A 13,501-nucleotide genomic window follows, 5' to 3' on the forward strand; every position below is an offset into this window, starting at 1 on the left:
ACTCTGTTTCTCCGCGTCCAAAGAAATTTCTTGTTGAAAAGTATGTAACTAAGATCTTCGCATCAGTTTTTTTGGACAAAGGCAGAATACTTTTGGACCGTATTTCAATTATACACGAAACATGGAAACATCGTTATGACCCAGGAACAAAAGAACAGTCAAAAGACTGGAAACACTCTGTTTCTCCGAGTCCAAAGAAATTTCATGTTCAAAAGTATGTAAGTAAGGTCTTCGCATCAGTTTTTTTGGACAAAGGCAGAATACTTTTGGATCGTATTGCAATTATACACGAAACATGGATCCATCTTTATGATCCAGGAACAAAAGAGCAGTCAAAAGACTAGAAACACTCTGTTTCTCCGCGTTCAAAGAAATTTCATGTTCAAAAGTAAGTGAATAAGGTCTTCGCATCAGTTTTTTTGGACAAAGGCAGAATACTTTTGGATCGTATTGCAATTATACACGAAACATGGATCCATCGTTATGATCCAGGAACAAAAGAACAGTCAAAAGACTAGAAACACTCTATTTCTCCCTGTTCAAAGAAATTTCGCGTTCTAAAATATACAGTCAAGATCTTCGCATCAGTTTTTTTAGAAGGGTGGGGGGGGGGTTGGGAGTACAAAAGCGAAATAATAATTATGACATAATACTTAGAATAAGATAAAACTATGACGAGAGTGTATTTTCTTCTTCGTTGTTAACTAAGTATCGAGGGAGAAAATATTGTCGAGAAACATCGTGGTAAAATATGCTGTTCTTGCAAGACAGTTCGCCCGCGCACAGATACCTAATTGCGTTTTAGAAAATTCTTTAAATTGGCGTTGAATTGACTGATAGTTCACCGTATTCGCCAGGTTAGTTCCCTTAGACTATCACCTATTTTCAAAACTTAAAAAAGAAACAAAGAAAATAAATAACATTGAAAGGAAGAAAGTTTTCATTGAATGAAGCAGAAATATGTTTTGTGAAGGAGTGGTTTTTTTTAAGGCTTGGAATTGCTTTTTGACTATTGTGCTAAGCGTATAGATTTAAAAGGTGGTTATGTTTAGTAAATACAAATTCGTTTGTACCGTTTTCCGTGTTAGCCTAAATCTTATCATTACCGCTTCATATTGGACCGGTCTTGTGTCTGTTGCCATGTTTTTACGTAAATCAATGTAGATATTTTTGGAATTTAAGCAGAAATAAAGAAGCTCTTGGGGAATCCTCGAAATAGTGTATGGGCCTGCTGGTCATTCAGAATAGGCTAGACATTCAATTGAAGTTTAGTTCATGTCAGGTTAGGATTACTGTTTCTCATCTCAAAGAGAATCATCAGTAGCCTATATAAGTACTGTACATAACTTTCAGGTTTAATTTTATTACATTTTTAAGTAACATCAATTTGGTGTATGTTAAAATAATGCCATGTTTATATAGTTGTTACTTCTATATTATGGGGCCCGGTAAGTGTGGACAACGAAGATACATTAGTCCTATACTACTTACACCATAACCTCAGTCTAGTAGGCTATATAGGCCTGCAGTCACGAAGCTTGGGTTTATGAGCGTACTAGGAACAATAGACTGTGCAGGTAATATTTCTCATTGTCTGGAATGAGGCGATGGCAGCGATCCTAGTGGTTAGCAACTATCTATGGATGCATATTTACTACGTATTGAGCTTCGTGACTATATATAGCCTACTAGACTGTACCATAACCGTGACTCAGGAGCTACCAATTAGAGTTCTTCCTAAACTTTATCAATAATGTAGGCCTACACGTCATAAGACTCTTTATCTGTACATTTACATGCGTCTAGCTGCTATATTTTTGTAAAAAGGGAATAATAATAATAATAATAATAATAATAATTATTATTATTATTATTATTATTATTATTATTATTATTTATGTTATTTTATTTTATCTGGCAGAGTTAAAGCCTTGGATCCTCTCCACTCAACCAGGTCTACAGTTAACACAATGTAGTTAATAAAATATATTAAATAGAAATAAAAATGTTTAAAAAATAAGGAGAAATTCGGGTAGGACCTATTGCCTAGATTTTCCTTAGAAAGTGACAGCAAGTAAGAGCAGAAATAAAAATTTTCCACTTTATTCTTCACAACATTATGAGATTACCGTGAAACATTTATTGAACTAAGTGAAAGAGTGAAGCCAGAAAAAAAAGTAAATTGAAATTTACTTGATTATTTAATGTTACAATTGTGCATACGTCTTCATGTATTATGTTAAAATATTATTCTTTCTAAGAATACTCTACAATAAACTTTAACGTGTGGAAATTTTTATCTCTCGAGCATGATCGGTTCCAATGAAAATTGCACCTTAGTAGACCCTTAAGTACTTATGCAAAATGTAGGCTAGTTGTTCTACGAAAAACAAAGTTGAAAATATAATATCCTAGTAACGAATTCAAATGGTTTCCAATCCAGTTATATTAGTCTGTGTTTAGAAAGGTAAATGTGACCGATCAAAAAGAAAATACAAAGAATCTAATTTAGTAGAAATTAAAAATAGTATTTTTTTATACTTCGACAATTCCCAGGCCTCTCGTGTATCGTAGGCCTACTTACTCGCGTAATTTCTCCTCTCGAATAATTCCTCCCCCTGTCACATTTTTAGGACATGTTTTTCAGAATTTCATTTTCCTTGCGCTATTTTTCTCCTTTATATTAAACAAAATTGGACGTTTCGTTAAGGTTATGAGTAACCGACGATCATAATTCATCCCTTTTATAATGAAGAACGTTTATGATTGCTCTGACGACACAGATTATGTTCTCGATTTGTTGTCTGTTAAAAGTAGTGCATTGTAAGTACACGTAGGCCTATGCTTATTTTCTTTGCGTAATTAACAAATTAATTTTCATAAGAATATGTAGGCCTACGAACTTTAACACCATGATATGAGATTAAGGTCAGACTAACTGCATTAGAACTGACATACAGCGGTACAAAAAAAGGGACAAAATTCTTCATAATTACTCAAATTTGCATGTATATATTTGTATCTATTTAGGTTTATTATTAAGCATTGATGTGATTAGTATATGAATTATTTTATGTTATTTATGACCAGATTATTCTCAATACTTGTAGTCCTCCATTTTTTTTTTGTAGAAAAAGTGAAATTACGGTAGTAAATACGGTGTATAAGACACGTAGTATCCTGGATAATTCAATGCCAAGATGTATTTTGTTTATCAAGCAATGCAGGCGAACCATACGTAAGTCGTAATGTTTCCCCTTGCTAGCTAGCGTATCATTCTTGGACTGCACCTGTGCCTGAAGATTCAGAGGCCAGCACACGATTTCATGTTTGGGCGTTTTGCAGCCATCTCAGTATACAGTAAGCATACCGGGCTCCTGGCGCTGTAAAACGAATCTACGACTAATTTCGCACGAATCAAGAGTGAACAGCGGTTGTGGAATCAATAAAACCGATCGCACAATGGGTCAAGGTCGACGGAGCAGCCCCCAACGTTTCTGTTGCTGATAACTCTGCTGCAGTGACGTCAGCGGTGCGATGCAACAAACCCTGCAGGAGCCCCCTACTCCCCTGAATATCTGTCATATCTGGTCCTGCCCCACTGTCATCGTCCGCGGTGAAGGTCGGTGCGCCCCCCTCCCCCGCGGTTACGCAACGTGGCCGCTGGTTGGTGGATTCGCTGGCACAGCGCCAACACGAGATTGGGCAAGGAGGGCGCCTAGCCTGTGAATTCGTGAGTGTGGATCGAGTGCTAGGCGCAGCATGGCGGCCGGCGACTCCCAGCGCTTCAGCAGGTACGGTGCCTTCATACACTTTGCTTAAATGGAGGTGTCAACATTGTAGCTCTCAGCCAAGTGCGACGCGTCAGTGTCCGCCTGTCTTACCCTTTCGGCTTTTTTACACCCGGAAATTGAGTGTAATCAAGTACAGGGGGGGGGGGAATTATTTTAAGACACTTTTTTGAGAAAGCTTCATTTGTCAGCTCGAACAATTCAACTTACGAGAAAGTTCAGCTGTGTAATGAGTGCTTTCGTGTGTCAGTCATTAGCCTTTTGGGGATTCATCTTTACTATAACGGTATTGTATTTCTCAACATGTTTTGAAAACGGCAGGTTACTGAATATTTTTGTTATCATTTTTCCTCAAACCGAGCAACGGATTGCCACGAATGAAAAATTCTTCCAATTATAGTGGAATGACCTCCTACTACCCAAACTCGCTACGTGCTGCTTGAGCAACCTGCGTTTGAGAGTTCCCTGCACGCGGCCTAACTCCAAGGAGATGGTGATATTTCAAATTGACGCCATATATTGTAGGCCTATTCTAATATAATGGATGCGGAGCGAGCGCCTCTTTCCATATTCGGAAATTTTCGATTAGCAATTTGCTGTAGCCGGCTATACTAACCGACTTTTGATAGTTTCGTCATTTCCAGGAAGATGTAACCTATTACCGTATTTTGTTTACGTAGTTTACTCCTTTTTTTTTTTTCTAAATTGGGAGGCGAAAAATGGAGGAGGGGGATATTACGCGAGAACCACAGATCTTTTATTATAGGTATCTCTGCCTCTGTGCAACGTCACAGTTTTCGGTGAGGGGGAAGAGAGATAGCAAAAGCTTGTATGCTCTTTTGTACTGTAACGTCAAAGATCAAGATAAGGCACTTGAAATTTAACGGTCACTCAATCGTAGATATAATATAGACTAATGGAACATCTAGTCGTAAATAACATCAAATAATTCATATTTTAATCAAATCATTGTTCAATACTAAATACCTACAAATATATATTATACAATTTCAGTAATTATGGACAGTTTTTGGCTTTTTTTTTTTTTTGTACCGTTGTATGTCAGTTCTATTCTTTAGCCTGACGTCAACTAATGTCAGATCATGGTATTAAACTTCGCGCTTAAAATATGTGCATCAAAATTAATTTGTTAATTACGCAAAGAAAATAAATGTAGGCTTACGTGTATTTTACACTGCACTACTTTCAACAGACAACAAATCCAAGAAGGCCTAATCTTCCCTGTCAGAGGAATCATAGACGTCAATATTTGAAATTTTAATGAATAACGCTCTTGAAGGAAAAAGGAGTTTCCAGTTTTGTTTAAAGTAAGGAGAAGAAAATAAAATTCTGAAAAACATATCCCAAAAGTCTTGTGGGAAATTACGCGAGTAAATATGGTACCCCTTATAATAAATCACAGCCTTTTCCATCCAAATTTCGTCGTATTTTCTCCACTCACCTACGCTGAATAACAACTGCAGTTGAGAGTATCATTAAATAAGACATACTTTCAAGGATACTTTCGTAGCCTATAACATATTTAATGCTTAAAGGTCAAGTAGCGAAACATTTGTCCGTACGACGCCATATTGAAATCATTTGTAAGTTTCGCTAAAGCACAAGTTTAAAAGTAGGCCTACTTGTTGCTGTAAGATTCGACGCGGAAGGGTTTGTGTATTGTTTTTCTGCAAAGCCCACTTCAGTATGTTTGGAGCACAACGACACTAATAAGAAACGCGCTTACAGCACGAAGGCTCCGCCCACTAATCGCTCATTCGAAGACCGAGTATCGAATAAAGCTTTTCACACATTGGTCAGTTTCATAAACCGCTGTACAGTATGTGAGGTATAAGTAGGTCTAGCAACTTCACTCGATTAAAATCTCTTTAGCATTAGCTATGTTTATAGATTTAGAAATAGAGATTTATTGTTGTAGTATTGTGTTTTTCAAGGAACGATCAAGAACATCATCTGCGTAGCCCCTTCCAAATAATCCAACATTAATTACGATGTAAACATTATAGATTCCTTTCATTAGGTAGTGACGCTACCTGTTTTAACATATGGTAATGCGATTTTGGTAATTCATGTTTATGACAGAGGAGAATTTGTCAATAAAATTAAATTTTAAAATAAAACAAGTTTTAACAGACTAAATATAAGTACAGATATTAGGCCTACACCACTTTTGAGTCATGTCACTACACTAAATACAGATAGAAAAATCGTGTCAGAATGGACAGTTTTGGAATCCCACATTAGGCCTATATTTTAAATTAGGCCTACAAAAATAATGGACAACATTTACCAGGAAGGCTTAAATAAAATTGAACGAGACTCAACCAGCCCACTAATGCCGAATATGGAAAAAAAAAAAATTGGTTTAATTTATAAGACGAAAATACATTTTTTCTGCTATTTTGTTTTCTTGAAAGAACAAGATGACGTGACAAACATTAATATTTTTCGCCAAATATGACATAAAATGAGCGTCGACTGAAATTTGTTAAAATATTATAGAAATTGTCATATTTCGTGTTGAAGAAATAGGCCTAATTTTTTCAGTTAGAGCTTTCGGTACGGTGTGACTAGGAATAGACAAATCGAGTTGAGTATAAACATAAACTTAAGTTACACTAGTATTACATCACTACGTGATATACCTGGGCGATGCCATTTCAGAACGCCCTCGTCGTCTTTTAAATCCTTCATGTATTCAGATCATGTGACCCTGCTAGCTCCAGTTCTCATCATTTGAATGACTTATGTTGTCTTCTCCGTCCTGGAAGTTGTCCCGTCCCTATGGACTTAGTTCAAAACACGACAAAATGTATTAATAGTATATGATAACAGCACAATTGCATATGAGTGAGATACATGTTTTTATAACATTCTAGACCGAATAAAAGTTACATTCATTGACAGATTACACCTTGGTAAAAGATTTTGCATGCATGTAATCGTGCATTTATCTTCATATTTGGATGAACAAATAATTTACACGATTATCTCCATAATTTACTTTTGAGTGAATAATTTTATATTTGTCTGCTTTAGAGATTAGGTCCTACTTATATTATTTTATTACCTAAGCGAAATATGTTTTATAGTCGGATGGAGAAAAAGGTACTAGCTGTCATTGTGTCTAGTACTCTATTCTTACGTAAATCTGATAATAATCCAGTTTTTGCGTTTGTGTAATGTGTTTATACCTTTGATGTCCTGTGACATTATCGCCGAGAGATAGAAGTACTATGCTCATAAAATATTTCTGATAATAATCCAGTTTTTGCGTTTGTGTAATGTGTTTATATCTATGATGTCCTGTGACATTATCGCCGAGAGAGAGAGAGAGAGCGAGAGAGAGAGAGAGAAAAGTACTATGCCCATAAAATATTTCTGATAATCCAGTTTTTGCGTTTGTGTAATGTGTTTGTACCTATGATGTCCTGTGACATTATCGCTGAGAGAGAGAGAGAAAGAGAGAGAGAGAGAGAGAGAGAGAGAAAGAAGTACTATGCCCATAAAATATTTCTGATAATAATCCAGCTTTTGCGTTTGTGTAATGTGTTTATACCTATGATGTGTCCTGTGTGTGTGTGAGAGAGAGAGAGAGAGAGAGAGAGAGAGAGAGAGAGAGAGAGAAAAGTACTATGCCCATAAAACATTAAAGTCGAATTTTTTTGCAGTTTCACAATATTTTCTCATTACTTCGTAAAAATATTCAAGCTCGAATTTCTCCCTTTTGGACACTTTTCATGAAATGTTCTCTTATTTATTCAGGCTTGTTTTGCCAACAGAATATTCTTGACGTTTCCTACCCACGCAGATATCCCGGCCGACTGAAAATATTCACCAGCTGATTGCGCATTCACGTGCAGCTTCAAAATATCTTTGGAAAGAGAGAGTATGTGTATGAATGTATGGTTTTGAAATGATGCAAGTTTGTTTACAATACGTATGGTCATGTGATTGTGGTTCGGTGACATGCGGTCAGAGCGTGTGCTGACTACTCACCACCTATCGCCGGGAAGTTATACTATCCCGCATTCCACTCGCCCTCGTGATTGTTCGTTATGGCGGTTTTGTCCTTTTACATAGATTTTGTACATGAAACATGTAAGATATCAAAGATACTAGATATGATGGCTTTGTAGGTAAGAGAGATATCTTGAAGAAAGTTGGATGCAGCGAGAAATATGTAAAACAGATGTAACACGCCCTAAATAATTACAACTTGCTCTGAATTTCCCCATTTTTTCAATACTAAAATATGGCAACCCTAGCGATAACGCAATAATGAATTATTATTTAGTTACCTTTCAATTCTTCTTCTTCTTCTTCTTCTTCTTCTTCTTCTTCTTCTTCAGGGTATAGGCCTCAAGGCCTGTTCCGAATTCAAAGGATGATGTCATCTATCCAGCGGGTTCTAGGTCTTCCAACGCTTCTCCTACCAATAGGATTGTAATTGAGGAGGATATTAGGAAGTCTATAATATCCCATACGTTGAATGTGTTCGTACCAGTTTTGTTTTTGTGCTTGTACCCGCTCATAAAGATTATAGGGTAATCTATTGCGCATATCTTCACTTTTTTGTTTATCTAATAATGTGAGGCCTGCAACACTTCGAAAAGATTTCAATTTGCTGCTTTCTAATTTTCTCTTGTTATTTCTGTTTAGTGTTCAATTTTCACAGCTATAGGATTCATTAATATAACTACTTACGTGGAAAATGGTATTACACATTACTACCTACTGTTTTGAGGTCCATATTGACATACGAGAGTCCATTACCACTGAACATAAACGCTTTCTGTTTTTTTATGATAGATTATAATCTCAAAATGGTCTAGTTAAAATTGTAAATTATTTAAATTTTTGACCGCAATAATGGGTCAGATCTCAGATATGTAGCGGCACAGAGAATATCGGTTCAGACTTCAACGTTGCATGCAATGCGAGTAATATTGTGTTTTGTATTTAAAATTATTGTTAATCTAATATTGTTTTACAATGGACATTACAAACTTCTTTCAAAAACATGAGAATACTGCTATAAAAAACGGAACAAGATTGACAGTTGAAGTTGAATATCATAAACCTCAAGGAGGTCTTATCAAATCATCACATATTCTGATAAATGCATGCCTTTATTGAGTAGTCAGTCAACAGAAGTGGGATACCACAAGTTTCGCCGTCTATTCAAGAATAGCAGGGAGGCCACGAATATAAAATTCGTCTATTGAAAAAAGTGTGGTTGACCAACCCCTTCCCCAGTTAAAATCCTGCGGACGCCCATGGTAACAATGTAGGGGAGACTGGTATACCTTTAAACATTTTTCACATTTTCATCATCATCATCATCATCATCATCAACATCACGGGTTGAGCCGGTAGGCCCGTTCCGTCCCCATTAGAATTGTTCTCTCCAACGAAACCTAGGACGACCAACATTTCTCCTTCCTCTTGGAGCATACTGGAAAGCTTTCTTGGGAATTCGGTGATCCTCCATCCTTTCTAGATGTTCCATCCACCTATTTCGGTGATTTGTTAACTTTTGTGTTATTCCCTCTATCCCTAATTCTTTTCTGATATCTTCATTCCTCTTGTGTTGTAATAAAGAATATCCCGCCACTGATCTTAGGAATTTCATTTCTGAGGCTTCTAGTCGTCTTTTGTCTTTTTCTGTTAAGGTCCAAGTCTCTGCTTCGTAAAGTAGTACTGGAAGGGCTACTGTTTTGTAGAGTTTTAACTGTGTTTCTTTCGTTGTTCTTTTTCCTAAGCTCCGTCTAATTGTTCCACATATACCTTGAAATCTATGCTTCTTTTCTTCCATATCTCTTTTTTCCATATAAGAAATGTTGCATCCTAAATATTTAAAATTACTAACTTGCTCAATAATTTTGGAGTCAATAACTATTTTCGACCTTTTATGCTTCTGTTGTTAATTTACCTGGACCTTTCCCTTTGTCAATGCAAATATTGGTATTAAGATACATGCTACGTAATATTCTTATCAGATGTTGTGGTATCCTCTTTTCTCCATTATTTTCCATAATTTTGATCTATTCACTCTATTTTTTCACATTTTATTTCTTTTAATTTTGGGAAATGAAATTGTTTAAATAAAAATGCTTGAAATAATAATTAAAGATTCCTTTACAACTTCTTGTATGTATTTACCTGTTTTACAGATCTATTAAGGATGGGAAAATTAAAATGAAGGGATATGTAAAGTGTTCAAAGGTACAACAGGTTCATGTACCTTGGAACATACCCTCTTGTAAGTTGGAACACATGGAATATAGGTGGGAATATAGCTCTAAAAACTGATAATCATATTTAAAATGTATTTGCCATCATAAACCAGAGCATGCTTCTCTGATTGAGATTTTATTTCCTGGAGGAGCAATAACTGCTTCAACAGCTTTCTTCAAGGCATCCTGATCAATTGGGGGCCTCTTAACTCCAGACTTACTTCGTGACATGATCTTAAAATAAAACAAAAACAAAAACCGATAGTATCGTGTACTTTGGAACATGTTCCATGATACAAGATGTTTTGCGTTCAAAGGTACAAGAGGGTGCACCTTTAAACAAATATGGCTCCCAAAACTAGAGATTCGAATAAATCATGGAAATTAAAATATGTTATTACTCACCAGATGATAGGGAACACACTGTACTTGAAAGATATTAACAAATACAATCTGGTTTTGTGTTAGAAAACATATAAATGAACGAAATGTTTACTTTTGGTACTAAAAAAAACTTATTTTGTCCACGGAACTTGCACTTTGCAGTAAATCAAACTGGAAATACGACCAGAGCTGCTTAGCGGCTTTCTTTACAATCTACTTCAGTTTGAGCCCTCTAGGTAGCAACAAAAATTAAAAAAAAAATGTTCAAAGGTACACTATGTTAAAGGTACAACAGTCTCCCCTAAACATTCTTAGGCATTTTCAGTGACAGTATATTCACTCCATTATGAAGCTCTTAAATGATCTTGTAAATCGTAAATTCCTTGCATTTATTACGTTTTATAGCAGAAGAATTTTGTACGGTCTTTGCGACAAGATCATTAGGGTTAGCATCTTTTACGATTTAAAACTATTCATCTATCCAGTTATTGATCATCACTTTCTTCTATCTTCTATCTTTCGATGTCTTCTTTTTCATTTTCGTTTCTATTCCATTCTCTACGGTCTGTTTAAGTGCTCACACAAGAGTTTTTGGTTTTCTGTCGTGTATTGGATCATAAAATTCACGTCTTTCGTTAGCTGCTAGCGAGTTTAATCATTAGAGTGATATAGCTCAGAGCCTGAATGGCCGCCTACTGTCATGCTCAAATGTTATTCTTAATTTAATCTGTATTTGTTCATCTAGACCACGCATTCTCAACTATGTATGTATGTATGTATTTATTCACACTACAAATGGGTACCCGGTGGCAGTGGTAACTAATTACACTCAATAATGACAATTAATAATAAGCACAACTAATAAAAAACAATAATAATTAATAATAATGATAAATATTAATAATAATAATAATAATAATAATAATAATAATAATAATAGTAATAACAACAAGGAGCATCCTAAATTAAATGAAGCACGATCACTTAAAATAACATTTAAAGTAAATCTAATTTGTATCTTAACCCTAAGTTATACCTGCACAAGGAGGCTACCTTTCGGCACTACACTTATTTCGCTATCAACTCCCTCACTGCACTAATTCTGTCCTGATTTCACTAACACTTCAAAACCATTTCACTGTTCAAATACTTTGCACAGCCACTATGAACTATAGAACTTCACTGACACAAACACACTTCACTTACACAATAGACTTCACTGACACTACACACTTCACTGACACAACACACTTCCTCACTGATACAACACTTCAAATAATAAAATATCAATTACACCCTTTAAATAGTGTGTATAATATACTACCGTCTATTAGTAAAGTCCTTAAGCCTATTTTTAAATACATTTTTGGTTATTGGTAAAGCGTTTAGTAAGTCTACAGGTACCTAAAGCATTGATAGTACGATTGAGAAAAGGAAACTTTCCAGTGTCCGTCCTGTGTCTTCTTTCCCTCCATTTATATGAGTGGTCGTTCCTTGAGTAATTTGGCGGCTGCAACCTATTTTTTATTTCTCTCCAGGCAGGCTCACATCTGTATGTTTTGAACATTGCGCATAATCGAATTCGCGTTCTCCTGTGAGTGTGTTCCATTTTAATGGTGAATTATTACGACAACATTTGAGGGCCCGTTTTTTAATCTTTTCCAGTGTCTTAATATGTTGTAATCTGTAAGGATCTCAACATGCAGCACCATACTTCATTACTGGACGAACTAGTGATCTATATGCAATCTCTTTGGATTTATCAGAGCCTTTTCTTAGTACCCTCATCACAAAGTGTAACGCCCTCTATGCCTTTCCCGCTGTGATGCTCTTTTAATTAAATTTGGTGCTCTCGTCATGCGAGTAAAAAAGTGCTCGCGAGCACTGACTCTCCTGAGGTTCTTTTTTCAATCCAGACTTTATTGTACAGCCGAAACAAAGAGTGTTCCTATTAATTCATTAAAATATCTTAGACATATGATAGGCTTCGTATTATAATGTAGAACCCCTTTCAATTTAGTGTGGACGTAATGAGAAAAATTAAGATTATTCCAGAGAATAATATGACTCCTCTGGGCCTTCAATTGATAAATCTCCAATCTTCCTTAGCCCAAAAATATTTGTTTTAAAAGATGAAATTCATAGCTTTTGGCAAGCAGGCGACACAAAAATACTGTGGAGTTTTTCTCTTAATATCTGGCTACGAGTATGTTCGGGACAAACTACCTATGCGAAAAAACTTTCTCACTTATGACAAAGTTCTTGAACAAAGCACGATCACGAGTAACTAATTCCCATCTGCAGGACTATTTACCTGTAGCTACAAGCGACTTCTCCTTGGATATCACTGAAATTCTGAGTAACATTCAAATTCAAAGATATGGTTATCCTTGTAAATGTTTTAAAATGTATTTATTTGTGTATTTATTTTATTTATGTATTCATATAAGCTTATTAAACCTATTCGATTTCATGGTGCTCGCGCTCTTAATATTATAGTAGGTGGTGCTCACAATCTTCAAAAGGTCAGTGCAGTCCATCCCAGGAATCTGTGGAATAACTTCGCGCTTATGGGGGCGGAGTCTATCTGTGCAGGAGTGTATTGCGGGCAGCATCAGCTCGAGTCCGCTAAGGGGTAAGATGCTCGTGGTAGAAGGTAGAGTAGAGTTCAGATAGAAATTATCCTGCATGCGATTGTTCGCTTCGTTCAAGCTATACTCCTCCCCCCAGAGCAGTCATTGGCCGTAGCCCTCCCACATACCACTTGCGCAGAGGTCTTGTTTCGTCTTTCTACTTCACAGATTCTTGGGACGGACCATAGTTATTTTAATATGCCATAATTTTACTCCACAGTTATTTTAGTATGCCATAATTTATTACGTATCTCCAACCTCTTTCCGACCTTAACAGCTGTTTACGCCGTGTACCTATGCTTCGCTGTCATATAGGCCTAATAATTGTTGCAATTTAACGCAGTGGCGGCTCGTGAACATGTGGATTGGGAGAGCTGCAGTAGATTTCGTTACATACAAATTTCACTTCTTGATACCATTACTAATAAGTATA

At 36.0% G+C, this 13,501-nt stretch overlaps 1 protein-coding gene across 4 annotated transcripts in view; it reads left to right on the plus strand.

Annotated features, from left to right (window-relative positions):
* The window catches only part of Polr2H (DNA-directed RNA polymerases I, II, and III subunit Rpb8), a 603,575-nt gene that overhangs the window by 125,425 nt on the left and 464,649 nt on the right, over positions 1-13,501 (plus strand). The window contains exon 1 of one of the 4 annotated variants that reach the window (XM_069832959.1): positions 3,665-3,794. The exons of 1 other annotated variant lie outside the window; for it this stretch is intronic. The gene's annotated coding sequence lies outside the window, so the exon portion shown is untranslated. Of the gene's footprint in view, positions 1-3,664; positions 3,795-13,501 lie in introns of those variants that run through there. 2 more of the 4 variants (XM_069832960.1, XM_069832962.1) reach the window with 2 other exon arrangements.

The sequence above is a fragment of the Periplaneta americana genome, chromosome 8, assembly GCF_040183065.1.
Source record: "Periplaneta americana isolate PAMFEO1 chromosome 8, P.americana_PAMFEO1_priV1, whole genome shotgun sequence".
In the NCBI taxonomy this organism is placed as follows: Eukaryota; Metazoa; Arthropoda; class Insecta; order Blattodea; family Blattidae; genus Periplaneta; species Periplaneta americana.